Here is a 17,850-nt window from a genome sequence, read left to right as displayed (position 1 = left end):
ATATGTTTGCCTGCTCCATGAATATATAATTGTGTTATTTGCATGCTGGGATTGGAGGCATGGTTTGAGTATTGGAAGAGCAGGGAATATGAGTAAAGTATGAATGCCATGGGCATGTTTGCAGCACTGCAAGTAGACTATGATTGTGGTGTGGTAAGATTTATCCCGTGGGGAAAGCCCTTGATATGGTTATTGTGACTAATGGGTCAAGTTATTGACTGCAGATTGAATCAGCAGGTTTATATTCAAGGCAGGTTATGAGGCCTGGTGATAGTTATGCAGGGGCTGGGAGTTACAGCCAGGGTATTGGTTCTTCGTCTGCAACTCTGAATGTTCAGCAGACGCTTACAAATTTGCAATTAAGATTGCAGAGGCAGGAGGAAGAGATCAGGTACTTGAAGCAACAACGGAGTCTGTTGGGGAGTACCTCTTCCTTTGCTATGCCAGAGGTGACATCAGTTTCAGCTCAGTCTAGGGTTGAGAATAGATGGGAATTTCTCTGTGGAAGATTCCTGAAGTTTTATCCTCCAATCTTTGAGGGAGGCCTAGATCCATTCAGAGCTGAGCAATGGATGGGCATGATCAGCTCCATTCTTGATAGTATGGGGCTGGTAGGTCATGATAGGGTGATCTGTGCTACATATGTATTGCGGGATGATGCCCGGACATGGTGGGAGGTAGTATCCCAGACACGAGATACAGCTGTGATGGACTGGAAAGAGTTTAGGCAGCTGTTTAATGAGAAGTATTATTGTGATGTAGCTAAGACTGCCAAGATGAATGAGTTTCTGAATCTTGTTCAGGGCAATGTATCAGTGACTGAGTATGTTACTAAATTTGATGAGTTGGCCAAGTTTGCCTTAGACATGGTACCCACAGATGTGGCTCGGAAGGAAAGGTTTATTCAGGGGTTGAATCCTGGAATAGCTCAGGGCATTAGAGTTGCCTTAGTGCATGAAGTCTCTGCCTATGCTCAAGTGGTAGAGAAGGCTCTTGCTGTTGAAAGCATCAGAGATGAGGAAAAGAGTGCCATGAGGCATGGAGCCCAGATAGTGGTACCTCCACTTAGTGGAGCAAGCAAGAAGAAAAGCTGGAAGACTGATATAGTATGCAACCGGTGCAAGAGGCGTCATCTGGGAGAATGCCGAGCAAAATCATGTTTCCTATGTGACATGGTTGGACATCTCAAGAAGGATTGCTCAAGGCTAAGGGAGCTTGAGCAGATGAGGATAGACAGCTCGACTCCAGCTCGAGTGTTTGTTCCAGGACAGTCAGAATCTGAGACTGAGACTAGTTCGTCGGGGATGACAGGTCAGTCTTTTAGTTCTGAGTTATGAATTATGTTGTTTGGATTTGGTGCCATGTTGTTCTTTTGTTGATGTGTATTTGGAGAAAGGTATATGGATGATATATGTGGATCACATGGTTATGTTGCGATGGGAAAAGTAGCACGGTATTGGTAACTTAAGGGATAAGTTGAGTTATGGCAAGGACTTATCGTTGGTTTAATGAGTTAGTTATGACTGGCTATGGTTGATCTAAGGTGTGGATCGGTTAAATAATTTTAGAACAGTTTTGAATAGCAAGGAAAGTATAGTAATTCTTGAGCTTGTGAGCAGAAAGTCTTGTGACAATTGGCACTGTGCATGGATTCAATATATTTATGATACCGGATGTGCAGGGAGGTGCATGAAGCTCTTAGCCAGTGTGGTGGATACCACCTAGATTGTGTTAGTGAGATCAAGACAGACTGGACTAGTCTGTGAGTTTTGAATGTGTTCCCAAGTGGTCTGCCAGGGCTCTTTTTATGAAAAGGGACTAGAATGGTGTTTGATTTAGTGCCAGAGAGGGAATCAGATGTAAACACAGTTTTGAGTGGCTCAGTGGGGTTGTAAGAATTAAAGAGTTAGTTGCTGAGTAAGATGGAATCCTTTAGGGTGGATCTTGGATCTGGTTAAGACCAGTTAGAGATCAGAGTGAGAAAATTATGTAAAGGATTGTGCTTGTATCAGATTAGAGCACTGTGAGTGCTGAGTATATTTTTGGAATTGGGTTGGTATTAAGTGTTTGTGAATTAGATGAATAGAGCATTCATGGATTTGTTTGAAATGGGATTTGTGATCGTCTTGGACGATGGTGTAGTGGTGTTTTCTCTGTGGAGAATTGCCAAGAGTGAAAAGTGCCTTGGGGACAAGAGTGTCTATGAATGGTAAAGATGTTTCAGGTGCCTTGGGGAGGAAGTGCTGGGTCTTCATAGACCAGGACCAGTTAGTGGGTTGTTATGACATCCTAGTGGCAGAGAAAAGGTGATTGCCTATGTAACATGTTGATTAAAGAATCAGACCAGGACTGGATAGAGTTTCTGGCGGGCCGAGTGGCCAGTTTATTGTGTGAGATTATTATCTCAAGAAGGATAGAAAGGAAAGATAGTTGAGTGAGCCACAGACGGGCAAGGTTGAATGGAAAGCTTTAGCTGGATTGGCTAAGGGTTGTGTAACGACAGACGTGGATTTATGGTGGTATAGAGATCGGACTTGGGATCCAATGGACATTGAGATTAACTGGGAGATTCTGGATGAATCTCATGTTATTCTTTTATTCGTTTCATTCAGGCATCGTGAAAGGGTAACATGATATGGAAATTTTATAGTGATGGCCTGAGATGAATGGGCATATATCGAGGCATGTATAAAGTTCTTAACCTGTTAGTAGGTCGAGACAGTGTACCAGGAAACAACAAGGTCATTACAGCCTTTGGGTGTTTCATAGTGGGAATGAGTGAGCTTCGCGATGAGTTTTGCGGTGGAATTCCCAGGTTGATGGACCAGTGTGAAATGGCATTAAGTCATTGTGGACTGGTAGTCCAAGTGAATTTGTTTCATCAGTAAGGATAGGTGAATAGTACGGTTGATCAATATTTGAGTCTCTTTGTGAGAAGAATAGAGAGCCTTCGTGAACTCAAGGTCTATCTTATCAGATGAAGACTCTAATGTTACTTCCAGGTTATGGAAGGGTGAGAGACGGCGATGAATAGATAGATGGAATTTTGTACAGATCGATATTCTCGGGCTGATTATAATCAGAGGGAGAACTGTCCAGTGTTGAAAGGGTACCTTATGAGATAAGGTATGGTAGAACATGTTCATCACCTGTACATTGGAATGTGATGGGTGAGATGTTACATCTGGGTCATGAGATGGTTCAGGGGACCATAAAGGTTACTAGAGGTTGGAGCAGGGATGCTCATGATAACTCTACAAAATAGAGTTATTTTACCACTTTTTATGTGCTAATTGTTGCTTAATTCTTGAGTTTTTAATTGATTTATTAAGTTTTTAAGTAATTTTGAATTTATTAGTCTTATTTTGATTTTATATTATTGTGTGTGTTTTTATAGTTATTTTGTTGTAAAATGTTGTAGTTAATTATTTAAATTATTATTGTTTAGTTTGAGGTAAAAATGTTGTATTTTTGAAATTAAATGTTAAAAATAAATTAAGTTATAATTAATATTTTCAAAGAATTAAATTGATTTATTTTATAGTTGAAAATATTGTATTATGATTTATTTTATATTTATTTTGTAGGGAATTTATGCTCTTGAAAAGCAAGGAAAATAAAGGAAATGTGACATTTTTAAGAAAAGAAAGGAAAAAAAGGATGGCATTTTTGAGATTGAAAAAAAAAACCCAACAGGCCCATCAATGGCCCAAGCCCAAGTTTAGCAAGCCATCAACCACATTCACCAAAGCACTCCACCATTTTGCCTCCAAGCAACCTTCAGCATCACCCCAACGTGGCCAAGTCTCCTTCAGCAAATGCAATCATCTCAGCCAGCCATTCCATGCAAAGCCACGCCTGGCTCCCCCAAGCTGCCTTGCTGCCATCAGTGCCCAGCAGCCACCACCACATAGCACACGGCCCATGAGCCTCCAACACGCCCAGCTCCCACCTGCCATAAAGCAGCCCCAAACTACTTTATTTTGCATTGAGCCCATAAATATCAATGTTCCCTTGTCTCATTTTCTCCAAAAATACCACATTTTTACCCCACTTTCTATACATTTTACCCCAAAACATCATTATTACACCCTATATTTTACCCCTATTTGCCATATTATACTTAATTAATTTAATTAATTTAAATTGATTATTTTAATACCACTTTTTTGGCTATAAATAAGGGAATTTGGGGTCCATTTTAGGAGGAGAGGTTACTATACCATAATTTCTACACATTCAAAACCTCTCAATTCTCTTATTCTTCTTCTTCTTCTTCTTTTTGATTATTTTCTATGTATTTTTAGAGGAAATTTTGGGGGTTTCTCCTCCAAATTTTCCTATTTATGTTTGTAATTTTTAGTGTGTATTTGCTATTCTAGTTATGTGTTTCTAATCTTTTTAAGATTATTAAGGTGATGATGAAACATTTTGTAACTAGATAGTATTTATGTTGTATGTTGATTTCCCTTGTAATACAACAAAGTCTATGGATTTTTCTTCTTCATATATTTCTTTCATCTTAAATATCTTGTATTTTAGATTGTTAGAACATATTTACACTTTGTTCTTCATTAGTGCATAAACATAATATTCTTTGTGTAAGATGTGTCATTAAATTGTACACATCCATGCTTAGAACAAAAATATTATGTTTTGCCTTATAAATAATGTTCATTGATTTATTTGTTATTTCATTAGATTGATTTACACTAAATGCTTTGAAATTATAATTTTGAAAAGTGAAGAAAAATCCTATCTTTTTATAAGAAATTTGTGTTTAAAATTATAAATCTTTTTGGAAAAGGATAGTTTAAATTATTTTAACTATCACTAAAACTTGGGAATCAATATACTAATAAATATTATTAAACTTACATTTTGTGGATTCTAGTATCTTAATAATCTTTTCTTTTAACACTTATTGTCAACTCATTATTGCTTCATTTTTATTCTCTTAAATAGCTTTATTTTTCAATATTTTATTTTATGTTCATACTATTAAAACTCATCAATCTTTGGAGCTAGGTTAGGATTTATTACTTTTGATTTAAAATAGTTTTCTTTTTGATTTTAGACAACTCCTTTGGGTTCGACCTCGTGCTTACACGAAAACTATTCTATAAATACGATTCGTGCGCTTGCGAGTATAAATATTTAAACATACTCGTTTTGGGTCCATCAGCTCATTTCTCAGATTAAATGGAAAGTGATACTAAATTGAAAAGCAGGAACATGGAGTTCCAGGTAGGAAGTTGTATCTTCCTAAAGAATCACCATGGTAAGGGGTGATGAGTAAAGGCAAGTTGAGCCTAGATGGGTATAACAGTTTAAGTCCTGGATAGGACTGGTCAGATTATCTTTTGTTGGACCATAGTTTGGGTTCTGATAGTTGTACATTGTTTTGTGCATTTCCATGCAGTGGACATGGGTTGAAAGAACTCATGAGTTGAGTTATGAGATTCTGAGGAACAAGGTATACCTTGATTTAAGGTATGTTGCAGAAATAGTGAGGTCAAGAGAATAACCTGGGAAACTGGAATTGGTTGTGCGGAATTTTTATTCCGGGCTGTTCAGATAAATTTCGAGGACGAAATTTCTGTAAGGAGGGGATAGTTGTAATGCCCCAAATTTCCTAATAAGGTTTAGGACCTTAATTAGGAGGCCGGGAGGGCCATAATTGATTTAATATGTTATAAAATGAATATATGCATGTTAATGTGAACTATATTATTATATGATGATAAATGCATGCGTATGGGAGTATTTAAAATGATAAGGGCATTTTGGTAATTTGGCCTATTGGGTGCGTATTGTAATATGTGAATGAGATTTCATTATTTTGGAGATATATTCGAGCTATGTGGCGTGAGACGATCTTAGATTATAAGTTAGCGGTTTTGTCATAACGGGATCAATTTTGGGGTAATAGAAATGTTTATTTGGTGATAGATTGAGAATATTTGAGATCAGGGTGAAATTCTGGAAGTTTTGACTATAGTGTCCCCGGGGGTGTTTTCGGGACCCCGAGCACTAGGTTTTATTTGAGGTTACTTAAGCTTGAAGTAGCTTGACAGATAAGAACATACGTTAGAAACTTCTCGTTCTCTCTCAAAACAGTCTGTTTTACCGTTTGAACCTTTTTGAGGAAATCTTGAGTTCAAGGAGTCGGAATCAAGCGAGGGTCAAGGCGTAGCGATCCTAGGAAAGATTAAAAGCTTCTTAACCGAAGGATTTGACGAGAAACAACCCAATCGAAGGAAATCTAAGTTTGAAGTTTTAAGTCTTTAAAGTTTTAGAGCTTAGAATTGGACTTTGTTAATTGTTGAGTTTTTGGTCGGTTTGAGCTTTGGGTTTTGAGGGTTTTGGAGTATTGGGAAGCTCGGGAACTTTGATTTGATGATTGGGGAATGTTTGGGTATGTTTTTGGAAGATTTGGAGTGCTTGAAACGCGTTTGGGAATGGCCCAGGGTTGGGGGCCGCGGCCCTGTTCTTGTGTGCCGCGGCCCTAGTTCGAAGAAGCAGGTGTCAAGAATTTGTCTTCGCTGGGCGCCGCGGCCCTTACCTCAGAGAACCCTGGGGGCCGCGGCCCAAGGTGCTAGGGCCGCAGCCCTTGCCCTGTTTTCGCCTCGTTTGCTCGTTTTGACCCCGGGACTTAGTTATGGGCCTCGGGAGTGTCCCTACTACTTGGATTAGTTTGGATTGATCTCTTGGGGGCTAGATGTTGGTGTGAAACCTTTGATTATCATGTTATTGATGGTGTTTCATACTTGGTTATGATTAGGTGACCGCTAAGGGCTTAAAGGTTGATCGTTCTCAAGGATCGTTCTTATATTGGTACTAGCTCGAATCTGAGGTAAGAAAACTGAACCCTGTGTATATGTGACATGCATGGTTATTATGGATGCATGTTGGTTGATTATTGAGCATGACGTGCATGGCTATTATGATGCATGTTGATTGGCTACTGAATAGACATGCATGGCTATGATTGATGCATGTTGGGTGATTAAATGTAAACATTGTTAGCATAATGAATGCTTGGCAAATCTTGTCCATTTGCATATGATTATTATTGAGGCGTGCTGGATGATTAAGTGTGATGCATGTAATGCACGAGAAACATGTGATAGGGCATGCCATGAACGATGAATATGAGATCGGTCAGAGCTTGAGTCTCTGAGTTTGTGCATGATCATGACTGTGCTAGAAACTGTTTAGTAAGCATGCTGAATGCCCTATTCTTGGATAACTGGCATATGATACATATTGATAGCATTGCTTACTTGTGTATGGACTGAATACAGAATCGACAAAAGTGCTAGTATCAGCTGTGAGGCTGTGACTTATTTGTCAGGCTCGGCAGTGTTACTGGACACAGGTCAGGAAGCGCTGACTTACTTGTCAGAACGGCCTTAGCGTGAATCACGCAAGCCAACAGAGATTAGATCTAATCGATTACTAGCATTGAATGACTCAAGGAAAATTAATGCCTGACCGACCCTGAGGGTCGATGAATAAACAGAGCTTGAAGGCTAGTGGCTTACCCATCAGCCACTCTCCTGCTAGAAAACAGAGCTTGAAGGCTAGTGGCTTACCTATCAGCCACTCTCTTGCTAGAAAAGAGATCTTAGAGGCTAGTGGCTTATGTAACAGCCACTCTCCCGCTAGAACCATGTGATGTGCACCCATTGGTTTGAAAGCTTTATATTCAGTGTGATTATAATGATAATCATGTGATAATGTTTATGAGGAATGTTATGTTTTCTTGCTGGGCTTCGGCTCACGGGTGCTATGTGGTGCAGGTAAAGGCAAGAGGAAGCTAGACCATCCTTGAGTTGGAGGGCTTAGGTGATGACGTGTACATATGCAGCTGCTCGACCGCCACGGTCGAGGTTTAAAGTGGAACTAGGGTTGAACCCTGTTTTGCCGCTTAGAACGGCCTGTTGTAAATATTTTCTGTAATAAACTCTGAATTGTATTTTCGGGATCCCAATGTATATGTTAAACGTTCTAGTGAAACGTTATATCTTAACCAAAATGTTTAATCCCTAAACCGCTAATCATACTTAGATCACGATTTTGGCCAAATGACTCGATTAGCGAGTTTAGCACTATTTACAAGGCACACCGTAACGGTCCCAGGAGTTGGGGCGTTACATTAAGAGTTGGGGAGTTTTGGGATGGTTTAAGGTGAGGTTATGAGCTTTAGAATGGTGAAAAATCTGGGTTCGTAGGGGAGGGGCGTGGCTCTGTTCTAGAGCGCCGCGGCCCTAGCATGCAAAGAAGACAAGGAGGTTCGGCCAAGGGGGCACGCCGCGGAGCCCAAGGCAAGGGCCGCGGCGCGTGTGTGGTTTAGTGTAAGGGCAGTTTCTGTTTTGGGGAAGGGTCGTGGCTAGGCTTTGGGGGCCGCAGCCCTTGGTTGCACACTTGGGATTTTGAGGGTTTTAAGCATGGGAGAGTGGTCCTGGGTGCTCGGGTTTGGTTTCACCACCGTGCTTGGTGGAATTAGGAGTCCCGGGAGTTAGTTTTGTAACTGGAAACCTATATTTGATTATTTATGAGACCCTATGCTTTGGTTATGGCTAGGTGATAAAAGCTTAGGTTCGGAAATGAATCGTGCTTGAGGGGCGTTGCTCGTAATTCGATAATCGTACAGACTAAAGGTAAGAAAACTGCACCTGGTTGAATATATCTGACGGGACTAAGGGCTCCCTATTGTAGATGCTTGAAAAGATGGTATTATTCCATGCAAGCCATTTAGTGAACCAACGGCCTAAGGGTGCCAAGGGTCTCACTAGCGCACAGGGCGCGGCTCGGACACTGGTATCCGAGGACAGCTTATTATGCACTGAGCTTGGTTTAAGCGGGCCAGAGTCAGTGGGTTAAACAGAGGGTGCGGCCTAAGTCGTTGGCCCTGAATATTATGCGATATGAATGTTATATGAAATAGAATGTGTCTTGGATTGAATTGTATATGTTGAATATTTGTTGTGGTATATCTTATAAGTACACATGCTTACTAAGCTATTTGCCTGATGTAATTGTTTGAGTTATTTGTGATGTTTTCTTGCTGGGCCTTGGCTCACGGGTGCTACGTGGTGCAGGTAAAGGCAAGGGCAAGTTAGATCAGCCCTGACTGGAGAGCTCAGCAAGCGGAATGTACATAGCCAGGTGCTCGGCCGCCACGGTTGAGATCTAAGCAAGGTCATGGAACCTGAAGACTGTCTGTTTTGGCCTTAGTATGGCTAGTGGTTCCTCATGTATTTTTGGGAGTCTGTAAACTTTCTTTAACTTCGTTTTTGTATGGGATCCCATGTTACTATAGTTTATATATGCTAAATGAGTCTTTTGAGACCAAAACCTTTTTAACCTTAGCTCTTACATGTTTAGCGACACGATTTCAAATTAATGACTTGATTAGAGAGTCTTGCACCTTTATAAGTACACAGTGTAACGGTCTTGGCTATCCAGGGCGTTACAATCATCCAGGACGCGAGTAAAGGTGAGGCTCAACCGTCTGAATGGACTGAGACATTGGTAAATAAACCTGAGTCCTAGTAAACAAACTAGGGTCCTAGTGAACGAATCGGGACATTAGTAAATGAACTCGAACCTGGTATCCGGGTTGGCAGGATTGAACTTCCCTGACTCTGACACATTCCCAAGAAACACGGAACTTAGTCTCCCCAACTAACCTGCAGAAGAGGTTACATACGAAATGTACGTTGATATTGGGGAACGGTACTGCCACTGCTCTAACGGATCATGTCCCCAGGATCTCCTTAGAAGCCCACGTAGACCAGTTTGAAACTACGTACTGTAATCAGTTGTAAAGCGTGACTATGCCCAAGTCGGCCCAATGGGCCCTGATTAGTGTGTATTGTTTAGCAAAGTTCTTTGTATTAAGCCTCCATTAGCGAGTGAACCATGATTATATCCCTATTAGGCCTGGATTAGTCTGGCCCAAACCCAATGCACCCAACTGCCTATAGATAGGACCATTTGTGCACTGTAGAGGGGATCACAAAATTTTCTCTTGTAAGCAATTACTCTACTCAACTTGCAGAAAATCCCATTGTAAAAGATCTCTAAGCTCTAATACAATAGACTCATGGACTAAGGCTCTTTAATGCCCCAACCAAGTAAAAAACCTTTGTGTGATTATCTTTAATTCTTTTCTTTTCGCTCTCTTTTCTTTCATAATTCTAGTTTCCGAAAAACTCGGTAAACATTTTGGTGCTTTCATTGAGAGCCGAAGAAAGCTTGAAAGGATCTTGAACGTCTGCAACAATGGTGAACACCAGACATACCATATTTGATCCTTCCCAACAGCAACAACAAGGCAATGGAGAGCCATTGCCCGATCAACCATTCCCTCAAGAACAACCCGAGGACATACCTTACTAAATGCCTCAACCCGACAATTCCCAGAATTTTGAGGACGGGGCAGACTACGAGGAGGGTTACTATGAGGAAGGTGAAGAAAATGAAGGGGGATACAAGGATCACAAGGCTGAGGATCTTGCGATCCCTGAAGAAGACACGAATCCCGAACAGAAGGACCCATAGGTGATCCAACTGAAACAACATGTCCTGGATCAAGAAGCCAGGATAGCTGAATAGAAGGAGGCCACCCGCCATATGGAAGAATCCCTCCTGGACCTTCAGGCCTTCATTGTTACCCAAGGATTGGCAGCCAATCCTCCAACTGTTTCGCCTCCAGGAACACAACCACCAGCCCCACTAGTTAGGACCGGCGCGCCTGAAAACACAAGTCTGATTCCTCCTCCGAGACCACATCCCGAAGACGACCCATCGAACCCAACTAAAGAGAAAGGGAAAGACAAGGTGGCTAACCCTATGGGAAAGGAAACTCCCCAGAGGAAAACTCATCCCGTCCCGAAAACAGGGGCCAACCCAGGGCAACTCCCTAGGAAAGAGCAGATGCGTCCCGTCCTAGGACGGGATAATCCAATCAATCCGCAAGGGAAGCGCCCGAAGGGTGCCAAGCTCTGGAATGTCCCTAGACAGACCGGACAGGAACAACGTTTCCATCCCAGTGCCTCCGTGAACAAGGATCATAGAGGACACCACCGCGCGGAAGAGCCAGAGGCCATCAGTTCGGGAGACGATACTTCCCGAATAGACTTGCGCTGTAACACCCTACTACCCAGGGACCATTACATTGTTCATTTTAAACAGTGCTAGGCTCGCTAACCGAGTCATAATCGTGTAACTAAGTGTGATTAACGGTTTAGGGTTAAAAATTTTGGTAAAAGATACAACGTTTCACTAAAATATTTACTGTATACATTGGGATCTCAAAAATATATTTTAGAGGTTAATTACAATAAAAGATTTACAACCAGACAACCTAAGCGGCAAAATAGGGTTTAACCCTAGTTCCTCTTTAAACCCTCGGCCGTGGTGGTCGAGATGCCGCATATGTACACATCATCACCTAAGCTCTCCAACTCAAGGATGGTTTAGCTTTCTTTTGCCTTTACCTGCACAACATAGCACCTGTGAGCCAAGGCTTAGCAAGAAAACTCAATATGCTTATGAACAAGTAATAACATGTCACTCAATCATAATAGGCATGCCTAGCAATAATAGCCCTATTCATGCATGCAAGCAAGTCCAAATAAATGATTACGGAGCTCCGCACCCGTTATAGATGACTATTGAGTCCATCTTTGAATAGGTGACTAATGAGTCTTACACTTGGGCTCTGGACCCTAATCAGATAAGTGACTAATGAGTCACAAACTTGGGTTCCGCACCCATGTGACATTACAGTTACCTGAGCCTTTTAGCCCTAGCTCTATGTAACTAGCCTTTAGACTAGACAAGCGATTTTATTTTCATCAAACTTGAGGTCGGTCAAGCATTTAATGCTCATGATGATTCATTTAATTCTCATGTTGATTAGATCTAATCATTTTGACTCTGCGTTCAATATGTTATTGCTGCTCTTGACTCATAGGTCAATTCTATACGACTTGTGTCGTTTCTGACTAATGAGTCAGTACCACTCACAAATAAGCAATGTATCTAGGCATATATCATATGTCAAATATTCAAATATAAGGCATTCAGCATGCTTACTCAACATTCACTAGCATAATTATGATCATGCGCATTTACAGAGACTCAATCAATTTCATATTCAACATTCATGCCATGCCCTAATCACATGTATCTTATGCATCACATACTGGGTGTAGTTTTCTTACCTTTAGTCCAAGCATAGGTTACTAATGAACGACCCTCGAGCACGATCCTGTCCCGAGCCCTAACGATAACCTAGTCACAATAACCTTGTAAGATTCAATACTTAAAAACAAACTTCGAGACCATTCCCGTGTTCTCGAGACTTCCAATCCACCCAACGGGGTGGTGGAACCATCCCCCAAGCCCCCAAAGTCCTCCCAAGCCCTAAAAATGGTTCTTGCTGAAACAAACCTAGCACTAGGGCGCTCATGGGTAGCGCTGGGGTGCTGCCCCAAGTCAGAGATTACCCACGTTCTCCCCTGCCTAGCGCTGGGGCTCCAGTTCGACATACTAGAATTTTCTGGTTTTCTCCCCTACGTTTTCCCCTGAATTCCAAACTTCAAAACCAACCTAAACATCATCCAAACTTATAATTTAACCCCAAAACCTCATCAATACCTCAACCTCGTCAAAACCCAAGTCCAAACACAATCAAAACACCATTAAAACTCAAAATCACCACTTGAGTTTTGAGACTCAAAAACAACCAAAGAACACCACCAGAAAAACTCAAAAACTCAGGGAATCAAAGGTTAAGATCATTACCTTAATAGTTGTAATGGCCTCCTAGCTTCACTCAAACAGTTTCCTAGCTTAAATCCTTCAAAAACCCAAACTTTCAATCAAAACTTCCAATAGATAGAGAGAGAAAGCTAATCGAGAGGGAGAGGGAGAAAGGAGCTGCTTGAGGTGATGCTCTGTTTTCCTTCCACTGAGGGTTTTAGTGACTCAATCACTAAATTGGTCCAAAAGACCAATTTGCCCCTAGGGCCATAACACTCTCCCAAAACCCTCTAAAGGTAGTTTCGTCATTTGCCACCTACCCCGTTATTCATAATTAATGTCTCATAATTCCCATTACTCCCAATATCCTCAAATAATTACCGAATAATTTCCCCCATTACCCGATCCCAGAATTGTACTAAATTACCAAATTACCCCTAGGCTCGCCCCGAGCCCAGTATTTGACCCCGTTATGACTAAATCGCTACTTTGCTCGCTAGAATCGTCTCATGCCAAATATCTCAAATATAACCAAATAATAATGAAGCACGACACACAAACCACATATATGTCAAATATACCCAAAAGGGGCCAAATTATGAAAATTGCCCAATTAAACAAAAATGAGTCCACATGCATATTTAATACACCTAACACATGCATATCAAGTCATATTATGATATAACCCACATAATCACATAATGATACACATAAATATCACATAATCATATAATTCCAAAATTTTCCATCCTGGCCCCCTAATCAAGGCCCTAAGCCTTATTAGGAAATTTGGGACGTTACATGCGCGATGGCCTAAACGTCTGGAAAGAACGGGCCCACAAGGAAAAGATCTTCCCCCGAGGGGGGGATCTGAGGAATAACCTCAACGACAGGAGGAACAAAAGGGTCCCCCTGGATGACGAAATGGCCAGACAGTTCATGGAACAGTTGGCTGCATTAAAGAAGGTCACGAACCGTCTGGTCCGAAAGCAAGAGGGAGGAGGTTCTGACTCCGAGGAGGAGGAAAAGGAACCATGCGACAAACACATCTTGGATGTGGTGCTACCAAAGGGGTTCAAAATGTCGAACCTACCTTCCTACACTGGGAACACAGACCCCAGGGAGCACTTGTCCTGCCACAATTGCTGATGATTGTGGCCCACGTCTGTGACAATGGCAAGTGCCTATGCCTCTCAATCATTCTGGACAGACCCACAGAGGAGTGGTGGAAGAGACTCAAGACATGATCAATCCAATCCTAGTTCGAATTACAATTGGCATTCCACAAACAGTTTGTGGCTGCCATGAGGATGGATATGCAGATCAGTGCCCTCGCCAATATCAAGCAGCTCCCCACGGAGACCCTTGGGGCCTACATTTAGTGCTTTACAGAGGAAGCCTCAAAAACTAAGGTGGAAGAAGGACAGCGCCTGGTGGCTCTCTAGTTTGGGATCTGAGCCGGGTCCCCTCTCTGGGACGACATGCAGCGTAGCAAGGCACGCACCCTCAAAGAATTCATAAGGGGGGCATAAAGCTTTATCAGCTGGGAGGAGGCCCGGATCCAAGCTTTTGGATGGCAGCCGACCCCCCAGCCAAGTGCCCAGACCTTTCCCGGATATGGGATGGAATATCCCACAAACCATTATCCGACACCCCCGGTGGTGCCAGGATCAACTGGCACTCATGGAATGACCTTCGCAACCCCGGCGGTCTATGGTCCCAATTCCTCAAAATATCAACTGGCACAATCCGCCCCATCTCCAAATATAGTATGGCGTCGGTCGGATACAGTGCCGCTCCCGGTGGAGCCCAGTCGTCTCTAATGGGGGAACAGAGGCAAATGTGAACCCTTCCCGGGGGAAGAGATTGGGAAAAGGACAAAACTGACCCGAGCCCTCCAAAAAGGGCAAGAGGGGTTACGAGCCCCAACACATAGAATATACCAACCTAGTGGACACCAGGGAGAATATATACCTGGCCATGGGAAGTACATTCCATTACTAGAAACCCACCCCCATGTTCAAAGGGGGAAAGAACTCAAGAGACATCAGCAAGAGGTGTGCCTACCACAAAGATGTGGGTCATACGACCGAGGAGTGTCGTTAGCTGAAGGACGAAATCAAAAATCTGATCAAGCTAGGGCATCTCCACCAATGGGTCAGGATGCCAGTGGGAGTTTTGGGACTGTCAGCAGCTCTCAGACAACCCGAAGGTCCGGGGGCACAGACCCCTCAGGGGGCCCCAATTATGCAGGCACCCGAACCAGGAATGTCATATCCCTTCGAGACTACGCCTCCACGGATAGATGGCCACGTGGACACCATATCAGGAGGGTCGCATCTGGGAGGACCATCCCAGAATGATCAGAAATGTTACCTGAGTGAACTCAACCATAACCACGAGGTATGCGCCTTGGTTCAGACCCCAGCGCAGCACCCTAAGTTGATGAACTTACCCATCACGTTCATGGAAGAGGATGCCCGGAATGTCCACTTCCTGCATCACGATCCTTTGGTCATTGATGCCCAAATCACCAACAAAATGGTGTCCAGTGTGTTGGTAGACGACGGAAGCTTCGTCGATGTGCTGTTCAAGCCGGCCTTCACTGCCATTAGCTTGACCGAGGCAGATCTGGCCTCATGTCCAACGCAGATTTACGGTTTCAATGGGGACTCAATACTCCCAATGGGGAAGATCCAATTGCCTGTAACGTTGGGGAACAAGATTCAGGGCTCGTTCAAAATTTGTACGTTCGTAGTAGTGAACTGCCCCATTGCTTACAACATTATTTTTGGCCATCCCGCGCTGGTCAATTTCGGTGCCATCACCTCCATCCGCCACCTCTGTATGAAATTCCCCTGCGACAATGGAGGGGTGGGAACTATCCGGTGAGACTAGAACAGCGTCCGGAAGTGTTATCACATCTCTGCCCGACTAATTTACATGGTCTGCTAAGAGCCTCTTGAGGCAGATATTTCTAATCCAATCTCGCCCCCTCCCCCGGTGCGTAGGATGGTTTGGGATGAAGATAAATTAGATCCGCGACTAGGAGCGAACAGGGCACTAGATCCCATGGAAGAGATAGAAGAGGTGTGCATCAATGACAACGACCCGACCAAAGTAATCCAGGTCAGGAAGAACCTGAACTCAAAAGTCAGGGCTGCCATTATCGCCCAATTCAAAGAAAACCAAGATGTTCTGGCCTGGTCTCATGCGGATATGACCGGGATCGACCGCAACATCATATGTCACGCCCTGAACATTGACGAGAATGCAACTCCAGTCCGGCAGAAGCGGAGACCTTTAGGGGCAGAAAGGGCCAAATCCCTAAAACTAGAAGTTGAAAAGCTATCCTCAATCAACTTCATCCAGGAGGATTTGTATCCCATTTGGCAGGTCAATCCGGTATTGGTTCCAAAACCGAACAGGACGTGGAGAACTTGCATCGAATTGACCTCAACAAGGCCTGCCCCAAAGATTGTTTCCCTCTACCCCAGATCGATCAGATGGTAGATGCGACATCCGGGTATGAGATGTTGAGTTTCATGGATGCCTACTCCGGATATAACCAAATATCAATGCACATAGCGGACCAGGAACACACCAATTTCTAGACAGACAACAGTGTGTACTGCTACATTGTCATGCCCTTCGGGTTCAAGAATGCCGGAGCCACTTATCAGAGGCTAGTCAATAGAATGTTCCGAGCCCAGTTGGGAAGGAACATGGAAGTCTACATAGACAATATGCTGGTCAAGTCCAAGACCTCCGAGGGACATACTGACGATTTGGCAGAGGCATTTTCCATCATTCAGAAGTATGGGATGAAGCTGAACCCCAAGAAGTGCACCTTTGGCATGGCATCCGGAAAGTTCATTAGCTTTATAGTAAGCTCACGAGGAATAGAAGCCAACCCGGACAAGATCAAAGCACTGATCGAAATGCCCTCGCCCCGGAAGCACAAAGACGTTCAAAGCCTGAAGGGAAGAATAGCGGCCCTAAGCCGCTTTGTCTCAAAGTCCACGGACAAGTGCATCCCATTCTTCAACATCCTTCGCAGAAGCCAAAGGTTTGAATGGTCGGCTGAATGTGAAGAGGCCTTCTAGAAGCTGAAGGAACATTTGGCCCGAGCACCAATTTTGGCAAAGCCAATAGATGGGGAGCCGTTATACCTTTACTTGGCCGTGTTTGAACACGCCATCAGCGCTGCACTGGTGTGGGAAGAGGGAAAAGTCCAGCTCCTGGTTTATTTCATGAGCAAAAGGTTATTGGGTGCGGAGTCCAGATACCCGCTAATTGAGAAATTAACATTTTTCTTACTGATTGAATCCCTGAAGCTGAGGCCTTACTTTCAAGCCCACACCATAAAGGTATTGACAAAGCATCTCCTATGACAAGTGTTACAGAAACCCGAGTCATCAGGAATACTCCTGAAGTGGGCCATGGAACTTAGTCAATTCGACATTGAATACATGCCCAGGATTTCAATCAAGGGGCAAGCCTGGCCGACTTTATCGTGGAGTGTACCAGGATCACTGAAGATGAAGATCTCGTAGACCCCATCGAGCCTCTATGGAAGGTCTTCGTGGACGGAGCCTCAAATGAAAATGGGGTCGGGGCCGGGTTCATCTTAATATCCCCTCAAGGACATCAGTTGTAGATCGCCCTATGCTTCCAGTTCGAAGCATCGAATAACGAGGTCGAGCACGAGGCCATGTTGGCCAGATTATGTCTAGCCCGGGAGGTAGGAGCAACAAGTCTAGAAGTCTACATCGGCTCCCAATTGGTGGTCAGACAAATCTCGGGGGAATAACACACGAAGGGGGAAAGGATGGCCGCTTATGTGACACGAGCCTGGGAGCTACTCCAACCCTTCAAGAAATGTTCCATCCACTAAATCCCCAAGGAACGGAATGTGTTTGCATACACATTGGCGAAGCTAGCCACGGATGTTGAAGCAGAGCTCTCTAGGCTTGTCCCAATCAACAACCTTCCCGCACCGAGTATTCAGGCCCCTGCAGTCAACGCCATAGACTACTCCACATCTTGGATAGGCCCTCTCCTCCATTA

This window comes from Humulus lupulus, chromosome 8 (genome assembly GCF_963169125.1).
Source record: "Humulus lupulus chromosome 8, drHumLupu1.1, whole genome shotgun sequence".
Lineage (NCBI taxonomy): Eukaryota > Viridiplantae > Streptophyta > Magnoliopsida > Rosales > Cannabaceae > Humulus > Humulus lupulus.
This window is presented reverse-complemented; position numbering follows the sequence as displayed.